Here is an 8,763-nt window from a genome sequence, read left to right as displayed (position 1 = left end):
TAATGATTATAAGAAAATTTATAATGTCTTGAAAAAGATAAGTACGGAGATCAATTATAAATTGTAAAAATACTCAAATTTTAATCTCTTAACCAAATTAAATAATTATGTAACATAAAGAAGAAAAAAAACAATTTATTACCTTTTTATGCTCATTATTTTTTGAAAAAAAATTAGAAATGAAATATTTTTCATAATCAATCAATATTTTCTTAAAATTTTTTGTTTCTTTCTATTTAAATAAGTTCTTCGTTCCTACTTGTTTTTAGTTTTGATCTTTCTAACTTTATTTTGATTTTTGTCTAATAAATTCAAAAAATTTTAGACTGGAAACAAAGAAGATGGAAATACCCATGATTAAAGAGAATTTAGACTGGCTACAAAGGAGTTTAGTAGGCGAGACGACGAAAGTTATTGATTATAATTCTTTGAAGACTAAGATTGGGAAGAAATTACCTCAAGTTGTGCAAGTACAAGAAATAAGAGCGTACAAAGCACTCTAACTTTTATTAGTGTACTGCATATAGAAGAAGTCTTCATGTTCAAAATGAATAATTTTTTTGCAATTTTTCTATAGTGTATGGAGATGGAAAGATGAGAAACGAAATAAAACTCGAAGGGTGTGGTTAGAGTGTTTTGGTATTCCTTTGCATACGTGGTCAGCGGAGACGTTCAAGATAATACGAGGCCAGTGGAGAGAAATAATTGGGTGTGACAAAGCCATAAAATCATGCATCTCATTTAGTGTGGGCGTATGCAATTGATACTTTTATTATGGACATAATCAACGAGTGGATTCACATCACAATAGGTACTAGTGAATTCGATGTTCTAGTAAAAGAAGTTGGCCATAAGAGCTACGGATTGGATTGCAAACTAGAAGAGTTAGGTGAATTTTGTTCTACAAGAACATGCGAAAATTTGGTTGCTAGAGGTACAAGTTTCATAGCTCCGGTGGAGAGCAAAGATCCTGTGGTAGAGTTGGTGATGGCGGTGCCAAGGGAGGAAGAAGTAGAAAAAGGTAGATTAGTAATTTTAGAATCTATTTTAAAGGAATGGATTAATTGCAATTCAAATCGGGATCACGTTTAAAGGGTAACGTATCATGCCCATTTAAAGGGAAGTGCAGATTTTGTGGGATATAAAGATATGATTAATGATGTGGAATCTGAAAAAATGGTAAGTTGGAATTATGTGAGAATGTGAGATAGAATAATGGACTGAATAAAAGATTCATGTGGTCAAAAAACACAAACCTAAATAGACTCTTTCCTTGGTCCAGTGACATGGAATGTGCCAATTTTACTAAGGGAGATAATTTGGGCCTTATCCCACTTATCAGAAGCCCATATCATTCAATAGTGGATAGAGGCTGCGGGTTGGGATTGGAGAATTCGGGTTTGGTTGATTTCACTCCAAAAAACGGGTTCTGCGTTACTCACCATGGGCAGAACAAAGGGGACATTAGAAGAAGTGACGGTGTGCACTATTCCTGTAGCAAAGGAGACTGATGTGCTGGCAATCAATGATGGAAGATTGGTGGCGACGTCGGTGTAGGGCCTTTTGCCGTGAACGCTGAACACCAGTCACGTCTGATGAAATGCATTTCTATTGAGACCGAGACTAAAACTAGTCACCTGGTTTTGTCGGTGATGGAGGGGTTCAGGTGATGGAGGGGTTCAGTTCTTCTAGGGATGATGGGTTCAATGGGGATACGAAGGTGAGTTGCTCAGAGACCAGGAAAAAGAACTCAGCCTACCAGGTTGGGTTCGTCGAAGATGGAGAAGAAGCATTTAATGAAGATTGTATGGCCTCGGATGATGAGGGACTTGATGATGGTAATGTTGAAATTGTTTTTGGGGTTGGCATCAGGAACCAGAGATGAGAAGGTTTTGGAACGGGAGGAGTAGATGCTTGAAAATATGAGAACGTGAAAATTGATAATTGAGTCAAGAGCGGTGTAGTACAACAAGAAGACGAAATTATGGTAATTTTTCAAGCATTGAATGAAGAAATTGCTCAAAAAAGGAGGTTGACAGAGCAGAAAGAAAAGCACGAAGATGTAAACTCCAAAATCCATAAAAAGGTGTGTAGTAAAGTTTTAAAAAAATTTCTAGTTCTTGGAATGTTAGGAGGTTACGGTGTTGGAAAATTGAGTATGGTGAAGGACCTAAAAAGAAGCAGAAATTGAATATGTTAGGATTGATTGAATCTAAGATGCAAGTTGTGACTAAGTTTGATGTAGTACATATTTGTGAAGTGATGCTGTGGAATAGGAGTATGTAGGATCAAAAAGTGCATCCAAGGGTCTGTTATTAATGTGGGATGATAAGCTGTTTAGAATGAATAATTGCTATAAAAGGAAGAGATTGTTATGTGTTGAAGGAGTTCTATTAAAAAATGAGTTCAATTATGCTTTTTGTTTGGTATATAGTGCTCATACTAGAGTGGAGGAACTTTCTGTATGGAAGGAACTGAGTTATATAGCTAGCTTATGTTAGGTTAAGTTTGTTACATGAGTTACTTTAATGAGGTAGTACAGGTGAAAGAGAGGAAAGGACAGGACATGTTAACAACATCGGTAGAAGATTTTAAGACTTGGATTTAAGATATGCAGTTAGTGGACTTGTCGTTGAATGATCGAAAATTTACATAGTTCAAAATCCGATCTTGCAATCGTATTGATAGAGTTCTGTTCAGTGTGGAATGGATTGAGGAATTTCTGGAGATTCGGCTAAAAGGTAGACTGAGAGATTTGTCAGATTATTGCCCAGTAATAATTGAGGATTCTAAGTTCAGAGGTGGACCACGATCTTTTCGGAACTTAGATTTTTGATTTACACATGAAGGTTTTCTAAGAATGGTTAGAGGAATGGAAGAATCTTGGTGATGTGTAGTTTACAAATAAACTGAAGGCTCTAACAGTTCCTTTGAAGAAATGGCATAAGGACAATTTTGGTGACTTGAACAAGAGAATTCAACGCTTTGAAGATGTGAATAAGAAGATAGATGATATGGCTAGCAATGGGGTTTATAATGGTATAGTGGAGGCTAGAAAGAAGGCGTTAGTAAGCTATTGTGAGAAATAGTATGTGAGAAAGAAGTGCATTAGAAACGGATAACGCAATCTAGGCATGTGAAGGATATGGACAAAAATATTAGATACTTCCATAATTTGGCATCGATAAGGAGGAACAATAGAATTAATGCACTGGTAATTAATGAAAAGTTTATAAGAAATCAAGTTAGAATCAAGATTGTTATTAGAGAGTTTTATAAGGATCTGTATCATCATGAGAGATCTCTAATTGTGGGGTAAGAGACGGGTTAGTGAATCGAATAGATGAAGAAGATTCTGTAGCATTGGAGAGAATGTCAACGGTAGAGGAGCCTAAAGATGAGATTTTGGACTGTGAATCATCTAAGGCTAAAAAAAGTGATGGATATAACATGAATTTCTTTAAAAAGTGTTGGGATGAGATTGGTTCAGAGTTCACGGCAACTATACTGGATTTCTTTCGGCCAGCCAAGATACCTTCTAGTTCAAATATTTTGTGGGTGTCCCTAGCACCTAAGTTCATTAAAACCAAGGAAATTAAGGACCTTTGACCGATTAACATGGTGGGTTGCGTCTACAAGGTAATCTCTAAGGTATTGGTAAGAAAGATGGGATCAGTGATGTCAGGTCTAGTAGGGGAGACACAGAGCGCATTTGTTAAAGGTTAGAAAATACATGATGGGACATTTATTACATGTGGAACAGTGCAATAGCTTAAGCTGAGAAAAAAGAAAGTGTCGATTATTAAATTAGACTTCAGAAGGCTTATGATAGAGTAAAGTTAAATTTTGTGGACATTGTGTTACAGAAGATGGGCTTTGGTTGGAGGTGGAGGGAGTGAGTGAGGGAGTGTGTTGGTACAGCTGCTATGTCGATTTCGATAAATGGCTCGTCATCAAAATCTTTTAAGATGGAGAGGGGTTTGAGACAAGGTGATCCACTGTCTCCATTTTTATTTGTTCTTGTTGTTAATATTCTGCATAGGATGGTGGGTGAGGCATTTAGAAACAGACGTATTTCACCTTTGTTGGTTGACAGGGATAATATAGAGTTATCACATCTTCAGTTTGTGGATGACACTATATTATTTGTCCACCGGAGCAGGAGACTGATAAATTCCAATTTTGTGGTTTATCTTGTGCTTAATTTAGGGAATTTTATCAACTTATGCCATATTTATTCAATGAAATAGCATGATTTTGTAATTCTCCCTAAATTTGTGCTTAAGTATGAAAATATGCTTTTTAGTCCTTAAAATAGCTAAATTTAATTCACTTTAATTCCATTCGATACCTTGATATGTTTGTTGAGTGATTTTAGATTCATAAGGCAAGTATTGGATGGAAGAGGTGAGGAGAAAAGCATGCAAAGCAGAGAATTCATAAAGAAATGAGCATTTGGAGAATTCAGGCCACACGCACGTGTCACCCACGCTTACACGTGAAGAGGACATTCAAGTCACGTGCATGCGTCACCCACGCGTACGCGTGAGGAAGAATTTGCCAGCGACGCGCACGCGTCGACCACGCACACGCGTGACGCTGATCACGTGACCTCGTTAAAGTGAAAATGCTGGGGGCAATTTCTGAGCCTTCTATGCCCAAATTTAACTCATTTCTGATGCTATTTTATGCAGAATTCAAGATGGGTCAAAGGGGGGAGCAATTAGATTAGATTAGGACCATGCTTTAGGTAGTTTCTAGAGAGAGAAGCTCCCTCTTCTCTCTAGAATTAGGGTTGATCTAGGGTAATTTCTCTTAGAATTAGGTTTTAATTCTTGTTTTCATCTTGTTTTCTTTACAATTTCTTGTTCTATTGTCTTGATTTTCTTATTTCTTCTTGTTAATTTCTCATTTTGGTAACTTTTATGTTTATGCACTCTTGTTAATTTTCATTCTCTTTAATGCAATTTTGAGGTATTTCATGTTTAATGTGCTTTCTTTAGTTGTTATTGTCAGTTTCTTGCATTGGGTAGTAGTAGATTTTATTATTCTTGCAATTTTTCTATGTTTTTCCTTTATGCCTTCCAAGTGTTTGACAAAATACTTGGCTTAGGTTTAGAGTAGCTTTTTGAGCATTCTTGACTTAGAAAGAGAAATTAGGCAATTTTGAGTCATCAATATCCAATTTAGATTGGTAACCTAGAGTGGTTAGTTAATATTATTTCCATTGACTCTAATATATTGCTAATTCAATTAGTGAATTGATTAGGACTTTTGGATTGAGATTAACTAGTCTTATTTGACTTTCTCTCATATGAAGATAACATTGCACCTTCTTCCAATATTGGAGATGACTAAATAGGATTAGCTCTTGTTAATCATTGTATGATAATTGATGACTAGGATAGAAAGCCTATATTTTCAATCCTTGTTATGAATGTCTCTCTTTATTAATTGCTTTCTTTAATTGTTTGCTTTACTTTTGTTGCCTTTTTAATTTCTTATTTTATCAACCCAACCCGTGAAACTCATAGCTAATAATTGGGCATTTGATTGCAATTCCTAAGGAGAACGACCGGGACTAATACTCTCGGTTATCTTTATTGGGTTGGACTTGTGACAACCAAAAATCAAACTTTGATTTGAGGATCGATTGTCGGTTTGGGCTATACTCACAATGAAATTATTTTGTTAAATTCTGAACCGGTATAAATTCTCATATCAGAAACCATAAGAAATTATGCATGGATACTAAGGTGCTTTGAGAAGATGTCGGGGTTAATTATCAACTTCAATAAATCTAGTTTGATCCCAATCAATTGTGAGCAATAATGGGTTTACAACATGTGAAACTTTTTGGGATGTAAGGAGGATATCCTTCCAGTCAGATATCTTGGCATATCCCTAGGAGCGAATGCAAGGTTGGTCAAGACTTGGAAGCTGATAATTGATAAAGTAGAGGAAAAGCTTAGGTTGTGGAAAGCAAAGGTGCTCAATAAAGATGGTAAGTTGGTCCTTATTGAATCTGTGCTAAATAGCTTGCCGGTGTGTTATTTGAGCCTGTATAAGATATTGAAGGCAGTGGCAGAAAGTTGATTTTGTTGCAGAGAAATTTCCTATGGAGTGAGGAGGAAGGCAGGAGTGGTATGACGCTGGTTAAGTGGGATGTAGTTCAAGCTCCAAAAAAGTTGGGTAGGTTGAGGGTGGGTAATGCGATGGTTAGGAACGTAGCACTACTATTCAAGTGATGGTGGAGTTTTTCAAAAGAAGATTGTCCATTACCGAAGAAGGTCATATGCTCTTGTAATAGCTTGAACCCTAATGTGATATTATCAGATCAGACATTACCTGTTAAAGGGGGTCTGTGAAAGAATATTTGTCAGTTACAATTCAAGGATCAAAATGTGATACATAAGGTGATTGCTGGGTTGTCTATGGAGGTAGATGATGGAAGAATGACACGCTTTTGGGAAGATATTTGGCTACAAAGTGGTTTGTTAAAGAATAGTTTTCTGAGGCTCTTATCTGTTTCAAAGCAAAGAGGATCTGTCATAGAGAATTGTAGGTTTTGAGATGGGTTAGAGTGGATTTGGAACTTCAAGTGGAGGCGAGATTTATACCAATGAGAGTTGGAATTAGTGGATCAGTTGCATGATACTTTAAAGCTTATAAAGCTAATAAACGATAGACAAGATAGAGTTGTGTGGAAGTTTGACAAAGAAGGAGTTTTTTCTACTAACTCTTTTGTGCAGATGCTGTAGTAAAAAATGCTTATGGAGGATGTCATGAGTTATAACTTCACCAGAACTATATGAAAAGGATTGATTCCGCCAAGAGTGAAGTTATTTATTTGGTTTGTTTTGATAGGAAGAGTGAATACTAAAGAAAGATTGTATAAGCTGAGAATCATTTGTCAGGGTAATAACATATGCGTATTGTGTAAAAAAGATGTTGAATATATTCAACATTTATTTCTTGGTTGTGATTTTACTTGGCAAGTGTGGTGTGCATGACTATCTTATTTTGGGAGGTTGTGGTCTGTTTCGAATTCGCTCATGGAACATTTTGAGAGTTGAACATGTGCCTTTAATAGAAAAGAGGAGCGTAACAAGTGGCTCATATATTTTTTTTAGTTATTTGAAATATCTGGTTAGAAAGAAATGGGCAAATCTTTTATAACAAGAAAACAGATGTAGAAGAAATTTTTTACAGATCATTGACCAGTTATAAACCGTGGAATAATGTGGATCCCTTTTGTTTTTTCTTTTTACGATTACGATTCAAAAATATCTCCGCCTCCCCATTCCTTTATCAAAGTATAGTACTTATGGGCGCAAGTCAGTCTCTTCAAGTGGAAGCAATCATAGGAGGTTCTGGTTGGTCAGCAATCCCTTGCTCCATCAAAGGAAATCAGGACTAACGAGGACGCGGAAAAGCATCTTTCTATATAATTGCCATCTCCGGTTTCACCTGCGGTGCTAATGACAATGCTAGAGATGACATTAGGATAACTCTTAATTTATTTTACATTGAGTGTTGATTTCGTGATTTTATTCTTCTTTCACTCCATTTTATTGTGTTGAGCTCGTTTGTTGAAAAAAAAAATACCGATGTGATGCAAACAAACAAAAGTGACTAATATTAAAGCCTTTTAAATTTTACTACATCATAACTGAAATTTAAATATTTTTTAAGGACAAAAGATTATTTAAGCCTTTGCTTTCTTTAGTTTTTAAACTTTTACTATTTTAATGACTATTGTTGGTTAAAAATATTTTTTTTTTATGAAAATCATTTTTAGGTGGTTGGATGTTGGACGTTCTTCAATGTTTACTATTAAATAAAGTAATTTTTTATGGGCCTCAAATTAAATTGGGTGGACCCAGGTTTATGGTGCATTAAACGGCTTTTAAAGATTTTGAATTAAGTTGGGCTTCCACCTCATTTTGATAAAAAAACATAAATTTCGAATTAGGTGATTTGGGAATGTTAATGGGGATATCTAAAACTGAAATAGAGATACTGACAAAAAAAAAAAAAGATGAAACAGAGATGGGGCAAAAATATCTGTGTTTTGGTGGGGACGAGGATAAAATTTTGCTGTTAGAAATTTTAGAATGAAAATGAGGCGAGAAGAATATATGTTCAAAATACCATAAAAAATATTTTAGTAAAATATTATTAAAAACAAATTTGTTACATTTTTAATATATAAAATATATCAAAAACTAAAAAAATTATTATATTTTTTTAAATGTATTTTTGGAATATAAAAAACTCATTTTTTATTATTATTGTCTTTTTTCCCTTATAATTAGTATATTTCTATACTTATTTTCTCTTTAATTAGTAATAAAACATTAAATAATATTATCTAATATTTTAAAAACACAAACTTATTTAATTTGAAAAAGAAGTTTAAAAAAAATAACAGTATTCAAGTACTTAAAATTTTATAAATACCTAAAAATAAAAATCAAAGAAAAAAAACTACTCGGAGTCTTTAACCAGATTCCCCTCCTCCTTAACGAAAACGAAGTCCCCTCCCATTTTGATATTCTCTAGAAATCTCGCTTTATTTCTAAGAACTTCTGATATTTTTGCACGTCATTAGAGTAAGATAACAATAATGATCCTTTCGCTCTTAATTAAATAAATGCTTATTTTTTTATTTTTCACTCAAATTAAAAAATAAAATAAAATATATTAGAGTTATAAAAATTAAAAATTATTTTATAATTTTTAATAGTACTAATAAAATTA

This window comes from Arachis duranensis, chromosome 2 (assembly GCF_000817695.3).
Source record: "Arachis duranensis cultivar V14167 chromosome 2, aradu.V14167.gnm2.J7QH, whole genome shotgun sequence".
NCBI lineage: Eukaryota > Viridiplantae > Streptophyta > Magnoliopsida > Fabales > Fabaceae > Arachis > Arachis duranensis.
The sequence above is the reverse complement of the archived record's forward strand: the minus strand, read 5'-3'. Positions refer to the sequence as shown.